Here is a 15567-nt window from a genome sequence, read left to right on the forward strand (position 1 = left end):
TATTATGGGATATTAGTCTGTTGTATTATGGGATATTAGTCTGTTGTACAGGATGGAGACGGGGTCTGTTGTATTGTGGGATATTAGTCTTTTGTACAGGATGGAGACGGGGCCTGTTGTACTATGGGATATTAGTCTGTTGTATTATGGGATATTAGTCTTTTGTACAGGATGGAGACGGGGCCTGTTGTACTATGGGATATTAGTCTGTTGCATTATGGGATATTAGTCTGTTGTATTATGGGATATTAGTCTGTTGTATTATGGGATATTAGTCTGTTGTACAGGATGGAGACGGGGCCTGTGGTATTATGGGATATTAGTCTGTTGTATTATGGGATATTAGTCTGTTGTACAGGATGGAGATGGGGCCTGTTGTATTATGGGATATTAGTCTGTTATACAGGATGGAGACGGGGCCAGTTGTATTATGGGATTTTAGTCTGTTGTATTATGGGATATTAGTCTGTTGTACAGGATGGAGATGGGGCCTGTTGTATTATGGGATATTAGTCTGTTATACAGGATGGAGACAGGGCCTGTTGTATTATGGGATATTAGTCTGTTGTATTATGGGATATTAGTCTGTTGTACAGGATGGAGACGGGGTCTGTTGTATTGTGGGATATTAGTCTTTTGTACAGGATGGAGACGGGGCCTGTTGTATTATGGGATATTAGTCTGTTGTACAGGAGGGAGACGGGGCCTGTTGTATTATGGGATATTAGTCTGTTGTACAGGATGGAGACGGGGCCTGTTGTATTATGGGATATTAGTCTGTTGTATTATGGGATATTAGTCTGTTGTACAGGATGGAGACGGGGTCTGTTGTATTATGGGATATTAGTCTGTTGTACAGGATGGAGATGGGGCCTGTTGTATTATGGGATATTAGTCTGTTGTATTATGGGATATTAGTCTGTTGTACAGGATGGAGACGGGGCCTGTGGTATTATGGGATATTAGTCTGTTGTATTATGGGATATTAGTCTGTTGTACAGGATGGAGACGGGGTCTGTTGTATTGTGGGATATTAGTCTTTTGTACAGGATGGAGACGGGGCCTGTTGTACTATGGGATATTAGTCTGTTGTATTATGGGATATTAGTGTGTTATACAGGATAGAGACGGGGCCTGTTGTATTATGGGATATTAGTCTGTTGTATTATGGGATATTAGTCTGTTGTATTATGGGATATTAATCTGTTGTATTATGGGATATAAGTCTGTTGTACAGGATGGAGACGGGGCCAGTTGTATTATGGGATTTTAGTCTGTTGTATTATGGGATATTAGTCTGTTGTACAGGATGGAGATGGGGCCTGTTGTATTATGGGATATTAGTCTGTTATACAGGATGGAGACGGGGCCAGTTGTATTATGGGATTTTAGTCTGTTGTATTATGGGATATTAGTCTGTTGTACAGGATGGAGATGGGGCCTGTTGTATTATGGGATATTAGTCTGTTATACAGGATGGAGACAGGGCCTGTTGTATTATGGGATATTAGTCTGTTGTATTATGGGATATTAGTCTGTTGTACAGAATGGAGACGAGGCCTGTTGTATTATGGGATATTAGTCTGTTGTATTATGGGATATTAGTCTGTTGTATTATGGGATATTAGTCTGTTGTATTATGGGATATTAGTCTGTTGTATTATGGGATATTAATCTGTTGTATTATGGGATATTAGTCTGTTATACAGGATGGAGACGGGGCCTGTTGTATTATGGGATATTCGCCTGTTGTATTATGGGATATTAGTCTGTTGTACAGGATGGAGACGGCGTCTGTTGTATTATGGGATATTAGTCTGTTGTACAGGAGGGAGACGGGGCCTGTTGTATTATGGGATATTAGTCTGTTGTATTATGGGATTTTAGTCTGTTATACAGGATGGAGACGGGGCCTGTTGTATTATGGGATTTTAGTCTGTTATACAGGATGGGGACGGGGCCTGTTGTATTTGTAGTTTTATTTCTTTAGTGTTTGTTGTTGTTTATTTGTTGTCTCATCCCCTGGTGTGGCAGTAACCCTGGCAACATGCAATTAAATGAGGGCAGGCAGGAGACACAGCAGCCAGCGAGGTTGGGAACGTATGCAGTGATGCAGTAACCACAACGCCTGTCTGTGTGTTTAGCCACTGTGTGTGTGTGTATATGCCTGTGTGTGCGTGTGTGCATGTGTGTGTATATGCCTGTGTGTGTATATGCCTGTGTGTGTGTGTGCATGTGTGTGTATATGCCTATGTGTGTGTATATGCCTGTGTGTTTGCGTGTGTGTGTGTGTGTGTGTGTGTGTATATGCCTGTGTGTGTGTGTGTGTGTGTATATGCCTGTGTGTGTGTGTGTGTGTGTATATGCCTGTGTGTGTGTGTGTGTGTATATATGCCTGTGTGTGTGTGTGTATATGCCTGTGTGTGTGTGTGTGTGTGTGTGCGTGTGTGTGTATATGCCTGTGTGTGTGTGTGTGTGTGTGTGCGCAAGCTTACTGGCTGGGAACCCGTCACGCTCCACCTCACACACCAAAGCGCTTTATGAAATCTGAAGCAAACATTTAGCACAGCGATTTCCCCCCTCCGATGTTTATCCCCCTTTCTCTCTGTCTGCTAACCAGGCAGGCAAAGGGACAACGAGGCAGGTTTCTGGTTGTGTGTAAATGTCTTCTCCATATAAAGAGGGGGGGGGGGGGGGGGGGTCACTGCTGGAGAGAGAGAGGCTTGTTTACAGTGTAGAACAGAATAGAGGCGTCAGAGTGTAGAACAGAATAGAGGCGTCAGAGTGTAGAACAGAATAGAGGCGTCAGAGTGTAGAACAGAATAGAGGCGTCAGAGTGTAGAACAGAATAGAGGCGTCAGAGTGTAGAACAGAATAGAGGCGTCAGAGTGTAGAACAGAATAGAGGCGTCAGAGTGTAGAACAGAATAGAGGCGTCAGAGTGTAGAACAGAATAGAGGCGTCAGAGTGTAGAACAGAATAGAGGCGTCAGAGTGTAGAACAGAATAGAGGCGTCATACAGAGTGTAGAACAGAATGGAGGCGTCAGAGTGTAGAACAGAATAGAGGCGTCATACAGAGTGTAGAACAGAATGGAGGCGTCAGAGTGTAGAACAGAATAGAGGCGTCATACAGAGTGTAGAACAGAATAGAGGCGTCATACAGAGTGTAGAACAGAATAGATGCGTCAGAGTGTAGAACAGAATAGAGGCGTCAGTGTAGAACAGAATAGAGGCGTCAGTGTAGAACAGAATAGAGGCGTCAGAGTGTAGAACAGAATAGAGGCGTCAGAGTGTAGAACAGAATAGAGGCGTCAGAGTGTAGAACAGAATAGAGGCGTCAGAGTGTAGAACAGAATAGAGGCGTCAGAGTGTAGAACAGAATAGAGGCGTCATACAGAGTGTAGAACAGAATAGAGGCGTCATACAGAGTGTAGAACAGAATAGATGCGTCAGAGTGTAGAACAGAATAGAGGCGTCAGTGTAGAACAGAATAGAGGCGTCAGTGTAGAACAGAATAGAGGCGTCAGAGTGTAGAACAGAATAGAGGCGTCAGAGTGTAGAACAGAATAGAGGCGTCAGAGTGTAGAACAGAATAGAGGCGTCAGAGTGTAGAACAGAATAGAGGCGTCATACAGAGTGTAGAACAGAATAGAGGCGTCATACAGAGTGTAGAACAGAATAGATGCGTCAGAGTGTAGAACAGAATAGAGGCGTCAGTGTAGAACAGAATAGAGGCGTCAGTGTAGAACAGAATAGAGGCGTCAGAGTGTAGAACAGAATAGAGGCGTCAGAGTGTAGAACAGAATAGAGGCGTCAGAGTGTAGAACAGAATAGAGGCGTCAGAGTGTAGAACAGAATAGAGGCGTCAGAGTGTAGAACAGAATAGAGGCGTCAGAGTGTAGAACAGAATAGAGGCGTCAGAGTGTAGAACAGAATAGAGGCGTCAGAGTGTAGAACAGAATAGAGGCGTCAGAGTGTAGAACAGAATAGAGGCGTCAGAGTGTAGAACAGAATAGATGCGTCAGAGTGTAGAACAGAATAGATGCGTCAGTGTAGAACAGAATAGAGGCGTCAGAGTGTAGAACAGAATAGAGGCGTCAGAGTGTAGAACAGAATAGAGGCGTCAGAGTGTAGAACAGAATAGAGGCGTCAGAGTGTAGAACAGAATAGAGGCGTCAGAGTGTAGAACAGAATGGAGGCGTCAGAGTGTAGAACAGAATGGAGGCGTCGGAGTGTAGAACAGAATAGAGGCGTCAGAGTGTAGAACAGAATAGAGGCGTCAGAGTGTAGAACAGAATAGAGGCGTCAGAGTGTAGAACAGAATAGAGGCGTCAGAGTGTAGAACAGAATAGAGGCGTCAGTGTAGAACAGAATAGAGGCGTCAGAGTGTAGAACAGAATAGAGGCGTCAGTGTAGAACAGAATAGATGCGTCAGACCCTTTCCTTCCTCTCCCTCCCACTCTGCCTGCCTCCATCCCTCCCCTCCCTCTCTCTCCTTCTCTTCTTCCTCCCACCCATCCCTCCCTCTCCTCCTACTAACCCCTGTTCTATACTATAGTATCTACTACTAACCCCTGTTCTATACTATAGTATCTACTACTAACCCCTGTTCTATAGTATCTACTACTAACCCCTGTTCTATAGTATATTATCTACTACTAACCCCTGTTCTATAGTATATACTACCTAACCCCTCTTCTATAGTATCTACTACTAACCCCTGTTCTATACTATAGTATCTACTCCTAACGCCTGTTCTATACTATAGTATCTACTACTAACCCCTGTTCTATAGTATCTACTACTAACCCATGTTCTATACTATAGTATCTACTACTAACCCCTGTTCTATAGTATCTACTACTAACCCATGTTCTATAGTATCTACTACTAACCCCTGGTCTATACTATAGTATCTACTACTAACCCCTGTTCTATACTATAGTATCTACTACTAACCCCTGTTCTATAGAATCTACTACTAACCCCTGTTCTATACTATAGTATCTACTACTAACCCCTGTTCTATACTATAGTATCTACTACTAACCCCTGTTCTATAGTATCTACTCCTAACCCCTGTTCTATAGTATCTACTACTAACCCCTGTTCTATACTATAGTATCTACTACTAACCCCTGTTCTAAAGTATCTACTACTAACCCCTGTTCTATACTATAGTATCTACTACTAACCTCTGTTCTATACTATAGTATCTACTACTAACCCCTGTTCTATAGTATCTACTACTAACCCCTGTTCTATACTATAATATCTACTACTAACCCCTGTTCTATAGTATCTACTACTAACCCCTGTTCTATAGTATCTACTACTAACGCCTGTTCTATAGTATCTACTCCTAGCGCCTGTTCTATAGTATCTACTACTAACCCCTGTTCTATAGTATCTACTACTAACGCCTGTTCTATAGTATCTACTCCTAGCGCCTGTTCTATAGTATCTACTACTAACCCCTGTTCTATACTATAGCAGTATCTACTCCTAACGCCTGTTCTATACTATAGTATCTACTACTAACCCCTGTTCTATAGTATCTACTACTAACCCCTGTTCTATAGTATCTACTACTAACGCCTGTTCTATAGTATCTACTCCTAGCGCCTGTTCTATAGTATCTACTACTAACCCCTGTTCTATACTATAGCAGTATCTACTCCTAACGCCTGTTCTATACTATAGTATCTACTACTAACCTCTGTTCTATAGTATCTACTACTAACCCCTGGTCTATACTATAGTATCTACTACTAACCCCTGTTCTATAGTATAGTATCTACTACTAACCCCTGTTCTATTGTATAGTATCTACTCCTAACCCCTGTTCTATACTATAGTATCTACTACTAACCCCTGTTCTATAGTATCTACTACTAACCCCTGTTCTATACTATAGTATCTACTACTAACCCCTGTTCTATAGTATCTACTACTAACCCCTGGTCTATACTATAGTATCTACTACTAACCCCTGTTCTATACTATAGTATCTACTACTAACCCCTATTCTATAGTATCTACTACTAACCCCTGGTCTATACTATAGTATCTACTACTAACCCCTGTTCTATACTATAGTATCTACTACTAACCCCTGTTCTATAGTATCTACTACTAACCCCTGTTCTATAGTATCTACTACTAACCCCTGTTCTATACTATAGCAATATCTACTCCTAACGCCTGTTCTATACTATAGTATCTACTACTAACCCCTGTTCTATAGTATCTACTACTAACCCCTGTTCTATAGTATCTACTACTAACGCCTGTTCTATACTATAGTATCTACTACTAACCCCTGTTCTATAGTATCTACTACTAACCCCTGTTCTATAGTATCTACTACTAACCCCTGTTCTATAGTATCTACTACTAACCCCTGTTCTATAGTATCTACTACTAACCCCTGTTCTATACTATAGTATCTACTACTAACCCCTGTTCTATAGTATCTACTACTAACCCCTGTTCTATAGTATCTACTACTAACCCCTGTTCTATACTATAGTATCTACTACTAACCCCTGTTCTATAGTATCTACTACTAACCCCTGTTCTATAGTATCTACTACTAACCCCTGTTCTATAGTATCTACTACTAGCCCCTGTTCTATACTATAGTATCTCCTACTAACCCCTGTTCTATACTATAGTATCTACTACTAACCCCTGTTCTATAGTATCTACTACTAGCCCCTGTTCTATACTATAGTATCTACTACTAACCCCTGTTCTATAGTATATACTACTAACCCCTGTTCTATAGTATCTACTACTAGCCCCTGTTCTATACTATAGTATCTACTACTAACCCCTGTTCTATAGTATGGCACTTCTCATTCTGGTGGTAGAGTCTTATCTCAGCAGGAGCAGCAGGGGAGGACGGGATTACACTTTCCCCTTGGCTACACACACACACACACACACACACACACACACACACACACACACACACACACACACACACACACACACACACACACACACACACACACACACACACACACACACATGTATCCTCACTTCTCAGCACTCTCTGTCCTCCACCACCAACCATGTCCCTCTGTAGATGGCAACATCCTCCCGTGTTCCCATTCGCCAAACACAGACTCCTGTCTTAGGCACCATGTTTAATATATAGTGCACTACTTCTGACCAACACCTTATGGGAGTAATGCACTATTTAGGGAAGAGGCTGCCATTTGTAGTGCACTATTTAGGGAAAGAGGCTGCCATTTGTAGTGCACTATTTAGGGAAAGATGCAGCCTGAGTCATTACCTCAGTCTCTGAGGGGTCTTCCCTCGTTGCTGCTGGTATCACCCATCTCTCACACACACAGTTATCTCTGTTTTTAACTAAATTACCAGGGTGTGAACGATTCATCTACAAAGCGGGAACGCAGCCACTTAGCTTATTGATTTACAAACAGAGTATCACAGTATCGTTTCCTTCAGATCAGCACTGCTGTGCTCTCTGTTTGCGTTCCGAATGGTACCCTACTCCCTATTTCACAGTATGTTTGTGTTCCGAATGGTACCCTACTCCCTATTTCACAGTATGTTTGTGTTCCGAATGGTACCCTACTCCCTATTTCACAGTATGTTTGTGTTCCAAATGGTACCCTACTCCCTATTTCACAGTATGTTTGTGTTCCGAATGGTACCCTACTCCCTATTTCAAAGTATGTTTGTGTTCCGAATGGTACCCTACTCCCTCTCTCCTCTCCTCTGTCTCCAGGTAAAGACCCCCCCCCTCTCCTCCACTCTCCTCTGTCTCCAGGTAAAGACCCCCCCCTCTCCTCCACTCTCCTCTGTCTCCAGGTAAAGACCCCCCCTCTCCTCCACTCTCCTCTGTCTCTAGGTAATGAACCCCCCCTCTCCTCCACTCTCCTCTGTCTCCAGGTAAAGACCCCCCCTCCCCTCCACTCTCCTCTGTCTCCAGGTAAAGACCCCCCCTCTCCTCCACTCTCCTCTGTCTCCAGGTAAAGATCCCCCCCTCTCTTCCACTCTCCTCTGTCTCCAGGTAAAGACCCCCCCTCTCCTCCACTCTCCTCTGTCTCCAGGTAAAGACCCCCCCCCTCTCTTCCACTCTCCTCTGTCTCCAGGTAAAGACCCCCCCCTCTCCTCCACTCTCCTCTGTCTCCAGGTAAAGACCCCTCCCTCTCCTCCACTCTCCTTTGTCTCCAGGTAAAGACCCCCCCCTCTCTTCCACTCTCCTCTGTCTCCAGGTAAATACCCCCCCCTCTCCTCCACTCTCCTCTGTCTCCAGGTAAAGACCCCCCCCTCTCCTCCACTCTCCTCTGTCTCCAGGTAAAGACCCCCCCCCTCTCCTCCACTCTCCTCTGTCTCCAGGTAAAGACCCCCCCTCTCTTCCACTCTCCTCTGTCTCCAGGTAAAGACCCCCCCCTCTCCTCCACTCTCCTCTGTCTCCAGGTAAAGACCCCTCCCTCTCCTCCACTCTCCTTTGTCTCCAGGTAAAGACCCCCCCCTCTCTTCCACTCTCCTCTGTCTCCAGGTAAATACCCCCCCTCTCCTCCACTCTCCTCTGTCTCCAGGTAAAGACCCCCCCCTCTCCTCCACTCTCCTCTGTCTCCAGGTAAAGACCCCCCCCCTCTCCTCCACTCTCCTCTGTCTCCAGGTAAAGACCCCCCCTCTCTTCCACTCTCCTCTGTCTCCAGGTAAAGACCCCCCCCTCTCCTCCACTCTCCTCTGTCTCCAGGTAAAGACCCCCCCCTCTCCTCCACTCTCCTCTGTCTCCAGGTAAAGACCCCCCCCCTCTCTTCCACTCTCCTCTGTCTCCAGGTAACCCCCCCCCCCCCCCATTTTTTTATAGACCGAGTCACTGGTGCTTCCTGCTTTAATTCTTGCTTGTCAGCAGGAATCAGGAGGATATAGTTGTGGTTGGATTTACCAAATGGAGAGCGAGGGAGAGCTTTGTACATGTCTCTGTGTGTGGAGTACAGTTGATCTAGATTTTTTCTCCCCTCTGGTTGCACATTTAACATGTTGATAGAAATTAGGATCTGTGTAATCTGAAGGAAATATGTGTCTCTAATATGGTCATACATGGGGCAGGAGTGTTAGGAAGTGCAGCTCAGTTTCCACCTCATTTAGTGGGCAGTGTGCACATAGCCTGTCTTCTCTTGAGAGCCAGGTCTGCCTACGGCGGCCTTTCTCAATAGCAAGGCTATGCTCACTGAGTCTGTACAGTCAAAGCTTTCCTTAAGTTTGGGTCAGTCACCGTGGTCAGGTATTCTGCCGCTGTGTACTCTCTGTTTAGTGCCAAATAGCATTCTAGTTTGCTCTGTTTTTCTGTAAATTATTTCCAATATGTCAAGTAAATTATCTTTTAGTTTTCTCATGATTTGGTTAGATCTAATTGTGTTGCTGTCCAATACCAGCTTGCTTAGGGGGCTCTTCTCCAGGTTAATTTCTCTGTAGGTCTCTCTCTCTTCCCCCTGACTCTTGTGTCAAGTAATGGACAATGTAGGTTACTAACTGCAAGCAATTGACAAGTCCATCACGGCGAAACGAGCGGGCTAGAGGCAGACAGAGCAGAGGACAACGAGCGGGCTAGAGGCAGACAGAGCAGAGGACAACGAGCGGGCTAGCGGCAGACAGAGCAGAGGACAACGAGCGGGCTAGCGGCAGACAGAGCAGAGGACAACGAGCGGGCTAGCGGCAGACAGAGCAGAGGACAACGAGCGGGCTAGCGGCAGACAGAGCAGAGGACAACGAGCGGGCTAGCGGCAGACAGAGCAGAGGACAACGAGCGGGCTAGCGGCAGACAGAGCAGAGGACAACGAGCGGGCTAGCGGCAGACAGAGCAGAGGACAACGAGCGGGCTAGCGGCAGACAGAGCAGAGGACAACGAGCGGGCTAGCGGCAGACAGAGCAGAGGACAACGAGCGGGCTAGCGGCAGACAGAGCAGAGGACAACGAGCGGGCTAGCGGCAGACAGAGCAGAGGACAACGAGCGGGCTAGCGGCAGACAGAGCAGAGGACAACGAGCGGGCTAGCGGCAGACAGAGCAGAGGACAACGAGCGGGCTAGCGGCAGACAGAGCAGAGGACAACGAGCGGGCTAGAGGCAGACAGAGCAGAGGACAACGAGCGGGCTAGCGGCAGACAGAGCAGAGGACAACGAGCGGGCTAGAGGCAGACAGAGCAGAGGAAAACGAGCGGGCTAGAGGCAGACAGAGCAGAGGAAAACGAGCGGGCTAGAGGCAGACAGAGCAGAGGACAGGAGTGACAGTTGCAGTCATTGGCAGCACGTGAATAAGGTCCACCTTCTACCCCTCACACTGTTTCTCCCTCTACCGCTTGCGCGCGTTCCCATTCTCTCTCTCTCTCTCTCTCTCTCTCTCTCTGTATCTCTCTCTCTTTCCTCGTCCTCTCATTCTCAGTGTAATCAGTTTCCCTCTGCGAAGAAAGACCAAGAGAAAACAAGCAGGACACTTTTTTTTTTACAGCTTGTTTGTGTGTCTGATCTGACCACAATGAAATCCTGGCAGCTGACTGGAGTGGTGGGAGATGTCCTTCAGGTAGGAACACTTGCAGTGAAACAGAGAAACGGGAATGAGTGTAGCGAGGTAGAGGAGGAGAGGAATTTAACATGCAAACATGGAATGCTTTCAGTGCAGCAGTGTGGCTGTTTTCAGCATGGACTGATCACCCATCTCTCTCTCTCTCTCTCTCTCTCTCTCTCTCATGCTCTGTCTCTCTCTCTCATGCTCTGTCTCTCTCTCTCATGCTCTGTCTTTCTCTCTGTCTCTCGCTGTTTCTGTTTCTGTCTCTCTCTCTCTCTCTCTCTCTCTCTCTCTCTCTCTCTCTCATGCTCTGTCTTTCTCTCCGTCTCTCGCTCTTTTTCTGTCTCTCTCTCTGTCTCTCTTTCTGGCTCTCTTCCTCTTCCTCCTTTTCCCACTGAAGGTATGTTTTATTTACAGTTATAATCTGTTTTGCTGTGTGTGTGTGTTTTGCCTGAAGAGCAGTAGCCTACCTGAACCAGTGATGGAATGACTGGGAAGATGAACTACTTTGACAGGTGTGGGACTGTGTTCAGCGTTCTGACTCTCCTCTCCTGCTGCACGGTAAACGGTCAGACCTCGTTAAAATGTTGTTCCCCGGTGTCGCCCCATTCGTTTAGGCATGCGTTACCATCATCCGCTCTTCTTCCATTGATGAAATGACCTTTCCGTTGATAAATGGTGTCTTATCCTGAGTTGAAGAGGTGCACTATGGGGAGTAATGACTATTCTAACAGGAAGAGAGAGTTTAGTATCCAGCTGACAGGGGGCTAATAATTAGGTGTAGAGACCAGAGCTGGTCTTATGAAACACACTGATTAGACTCTATGAAGGATACTGCGTTAGATTAGGATTTATGAAGGATACTGTGTTAGGCTTTATGAAGGATACTGTGTTAGGCTTTATGAAGGATACTGTGTTAGATTAGGCTTTATGAAGGATACTGTGTTAGATTAGGCTTTATGAAGGATACTGTGTTAGATTAGGCTTTATGAAGGATAATGTGTTAGATTAGGCTTTATGGAGGATACTGTGTTAGATTAGGCTTTATGAAGGATAATGTGTTAGATTAGGCTTTATGGAGGATACTGTGTTAGATTAGGCTTTATGAAGGATAATGTGTTAGATTAGGCTTTATGGAGGATAATGTGTTAGATTAGGCTTTATGAAGGATACTGTGTTAGATTAGGCTTTATGGAGGATACTGTGTTAGATTAGGCTTTATGAAGGATAATGTGTTAGATTAGGCTTTATGAAGGATACTGTGTTAGATTAGGCTTTATGAAGGATACTGATTAGGCTTTATGGAGGATACTGTGTTAGATTAGGCTTTATGGAGGATACTGTGTTAGATTAGGCTTTATGAAGGATACTGTGTTAGATTAGGCTTTATGAAGGATACTGTGTTAGATTAGGCGTTATGGAGGATACATAATAATAAGCGTTTGATTAATGTGTCTCTGCTTATTTGTGGTGCTCCCGATATCACAACGTGAGTGGCCAATCAAAGCTCACCATAGCATCCAACACCTACTGGATTGGCTGACAATGGCTGTTGATACACTAACTAGCTTGCTTGCTAGCTTGTTAGCACCCACGTGAGGGCGAGGTCAGCGTGGCTGGGCGGGAGGTCAGCGTGGCTGGGCGGGAGGTCAGCGTGGCTGGGCGGGAGGTCAGCGTGGCTGGGCGGGAGGTCAGCGTGGCTGGGCGGGAGGTCAGCGTGGCTGGGCGGGAGGTCAGCGTGGCAGTTTTATATTTCTGTAATGGTCCAGAACTAGTGGTTTACTAGCTGTGACGGCTGGTAGAACTAGTGGTTTACTAGCTGTGACGGCTGGTAGAACTAGTGGTTTACTAGCTGTGACGACTGGTAGAACTAGTGGTTTACTAGCTGTGACGGCTGGTAGAACTAGTGGTTTACTAGCTGTGACTGCTGGTAGAACTAGTGGTTTACTAGCTGTGACGGCTGGTAGAACTAGTGGTTTATTAGCTGTGACGACTGGTAGAACTAGTGGTTTACTAGCTGTGACGGCTGGTAGAACTAGTGGTTTACTAGCTGGTAGAACTAGTGGTTTACTAGCTGTGACGGCTGGTAGAACTAGTGGTTTACTAGCTGTGACGACTGGTAGAACTAGTGGTTTACTAGCTGTGACGACTGGTAGAACTAGTGGTTTACTAGCTGTGACGGCTGGTAGAACTAGTGGTTTACTAGCTGTGACGGCTGGTAGAACTAGTGGTTTACTAGCTGTGACGGCTGGTAGAACTAGTGGTTTACTAGCTGTGACTGCTGGTAGAACTAGTGGTTTACTAGCTGTGACGGCTGGTAGAACTAGTGGTTTACTAGCTGTGACTGCTGGTAGAACTAGTGATTTACTAGCTGTGACGGCTGGTAGAACTAGTGATTTACTAGCTGTGACGGCTGGTAGAACTAGTGGTTTACTAGCTGTGACTGCTGGTAGAACTAGTGATTTACTAGCTGTGACGGCTGGTAGAACTAGTGGTTTACTAGCTGTGACGGCTGGTAGAACTAGTGGTTTACTAGCTGTGACGGCTGGTAGAACTAGTGGTTTATTAGCTGTGACGGCTGGTAGAACTAGTGGTTTACTAGCAGTGACGGCTGGTAGAACTAGTGGTTTACTAGCTGTGACGGCTGGTAGAACTAGTGGTTTACTAGCTGTGACGGCTGGTAGAACTAGTGATTTACTAGCTGTGACGGCTGGTAGAACTAGTGGTTTACTAGCTGTGACGGCTGGTAGAACTAGTGGTTTACTAGCTGTGACGGCTGGTAGAACTAGTGGTTTACTAGCTGTGACGACTGGTAGAACTAGTGGTTTACTAGCTGTGACGGCTGGTAGAACTAGTGGTTTACTAGCTGTGACGGCTGGTAGAACTAGTGGTTTACTAGCTGTGACGGCTGGTAGAACTAGTGGTTTACTAGCTGTGACGGCTGGTAGAACTAGTGGTTTACTAGCTGTGACGGCTGGTAGAACTAGTGGTTTACTAGCTGTGACGGCTGGTAGAACTAGTGGTTTACTAGCTGTGACGGCTGGTAGAACTAGTGGTTTACTAGCTGTGACTGCTGGTAGAACTAGTGGTTTACTAGCTGTGACGGCTGGTAGAACTAGTGGTTTACTAGCTGTGACGGCTGGTAGAACTAGTGGTTTACTAGCTGTGACGGCTGGTAGAACTAGTGGTTTACTAGCTGTGACGGCTGGTAGAACTAGTGGTTTACTAGCTGTGACGGCTGGTAGAACTAGTGGTTTACTAGCTGTGACGGCTGGTAAAACTAGTGGTTTACTAGCTGTGACGGCTGGTAGAACTAGTGGTTTACTAGCTGTGACGGCTGGTAGAACTAGTGGTTTACTAGCTGTGACGGCTGGTAGAACTAGTGGTTTACTAGCTGTGACGGCTGGTAGAACTAGTGGTTTACTAGCTGGTAGAACTAGTGGTTTACTAGCTCTAACAGCTGATACCAGATAACCTTTTGTGTCTTCTGCTGTCACCACAGATATTGGCATGAAGTCGGCCTATGCACATTGCTTCACCGTGTGTGTGTGTGTGTGTGTGTGTGTGTGCACCACAGGAACCTGTTGTACAGTATTTTTTCTCCAATGATAGAATGACTCAAACACATCCGTCTTCTGTGGTGAAAAGTTAATGAAGTAAAATGGTAATTGAACCTTCTGTCACAGGACCACTTCTTCTCATGACCATCGCTGTGTTGGTGTATTCAGACTGTGTACGGTTATTGCACCAGTATGGATAGATATGGGTGTGTAGCATCCTTCGCTGAGCCACCTCTGCTTCACTGACTAGACTGCTATCATCGCAAACCGCGTTCCTCTGTGTACACTTGGACCGTGAGTAGTTGATGGTCTTTATTGCTATCATCCCAAACTGCGTTCCTCTGTGTACACTTGGACCCTGAGTAGTTGATGGTCTTTATTGCTATCATCCCAGACTGCGTTCCTCTGTGTACACTTGGACCCTGAGTAGTTGATGGTCTTTATTGCTATCATCCCAAATTGCGTTCCTCTGTGTACACTTGGACCCTGAGTAGTTGATGGTCTTTATTGCTATCATCCCAAACTGCGTTCCTCTGTGTACACTTGGACCCTGAGTAGTTGATGGTCTTTATTGCTATCATCCCAAACTGCGTTTCTCTGTGTACACTTGGACCCTGAGTAGTTGATGGTCTTTATTGCTATCATCCCAAACTGCGTTTCTCTGTGTACACTTGGACCCTGAGTAGTTGATGGTCTTTATTGCTATCATCCCAAACTGCGTTTCTCTGTGTACACTTGGACCCTGAGTAGTTGATGGTCTTTATTGCTTGGCCTTCCTATCTCCAGGTTTCATAAACAAGTTGTTTATTTCAGGTGTTTTCCAGACTGCTGCTACTCTGATCTTACTAGAGCATGTCTGGAAGCTCCACTGTTCCCATGGAAACATATTCTAGAGCATGTCTGGAAGCTCCACTGTTTCCATGGAAATAGAATCTAGAACATGTCTGGAAGCTCCACTGTTTCCATGGAAATAGAATCTAGAGCATATCTGGAAGCTCCACTGTTTCCATGGAAATAAAATCTAGAGCATGTATGGAAGCCCCACTGTTTCCATGGAAATATAATCTAGAGTATGTCTGGAAGCTCCACTGTTTCCATGGAAATAGAATCTAGAGCATATCTAGAAGCTCCACTGTTTCCATGGAAATAAAATCTAGAGCATGTATGGAAGCTCCACTGTTTCCATGGAAATAGAATCTAGAGTATGTCTGGAAGCTCCACTGTTTCCATGGAAATAGAATCTAGAGCATGTCTGGAAGCTCCACTGTTTCCATGGAAATAGAATCTAGAGCATGTCTGGAAGCTCCACTGTTCCCAACGCCAGGCTCGGGGGGGTTTATTATGTTATGATCAAGCTCTATCATAGCTGCCAGTCCATGTCCACCTCATATATTCACCCTCCACCACACACACAAATTAAGGAAAGCAAACATTCTTTCCTATTGACCCCCATTG

The 15567-nt window shown here is 45.5% G+C and overlaps 1 long non-coding RNA gene across 1 annotated transcript in view; it reads left to right on the forward strand.

The window, feature by feature from the left end:
* Nucleotides 1–10443: 10443 nt before the first annotated feature.
* Nucleotides 10444–15567, forward strand: part of LOC118948743 — a 142641-nt gene continuing 137517 nt past the window's right edge. The window contains exon 1 of the long non-coding RNA XR_005042212.1: nt 10444–10567. This is a non-coding gene — a long non-coding RNA (uncharacterized LOC118948743). The remainder of the gene's footprint in view (nt 10568–15567) is intronic.

This window comes from Oncorhynchus mykiss, unplaced genomic scaffold, assembly GCF_013265735.2.
Source record: "Oncorhynchus mykiss isolate Arlee unplaced genomic scaffold, USDA_OmykA_1.1 un_scaffold_260, whole genome shotgun sequence".
Lineage (NCBI taxonomy): Eukaryota > Metazoa > Chordata > Actinopteri > Salmoniformes > Salmonidae > Oncorhynchus > Oncorhynchus mykiss.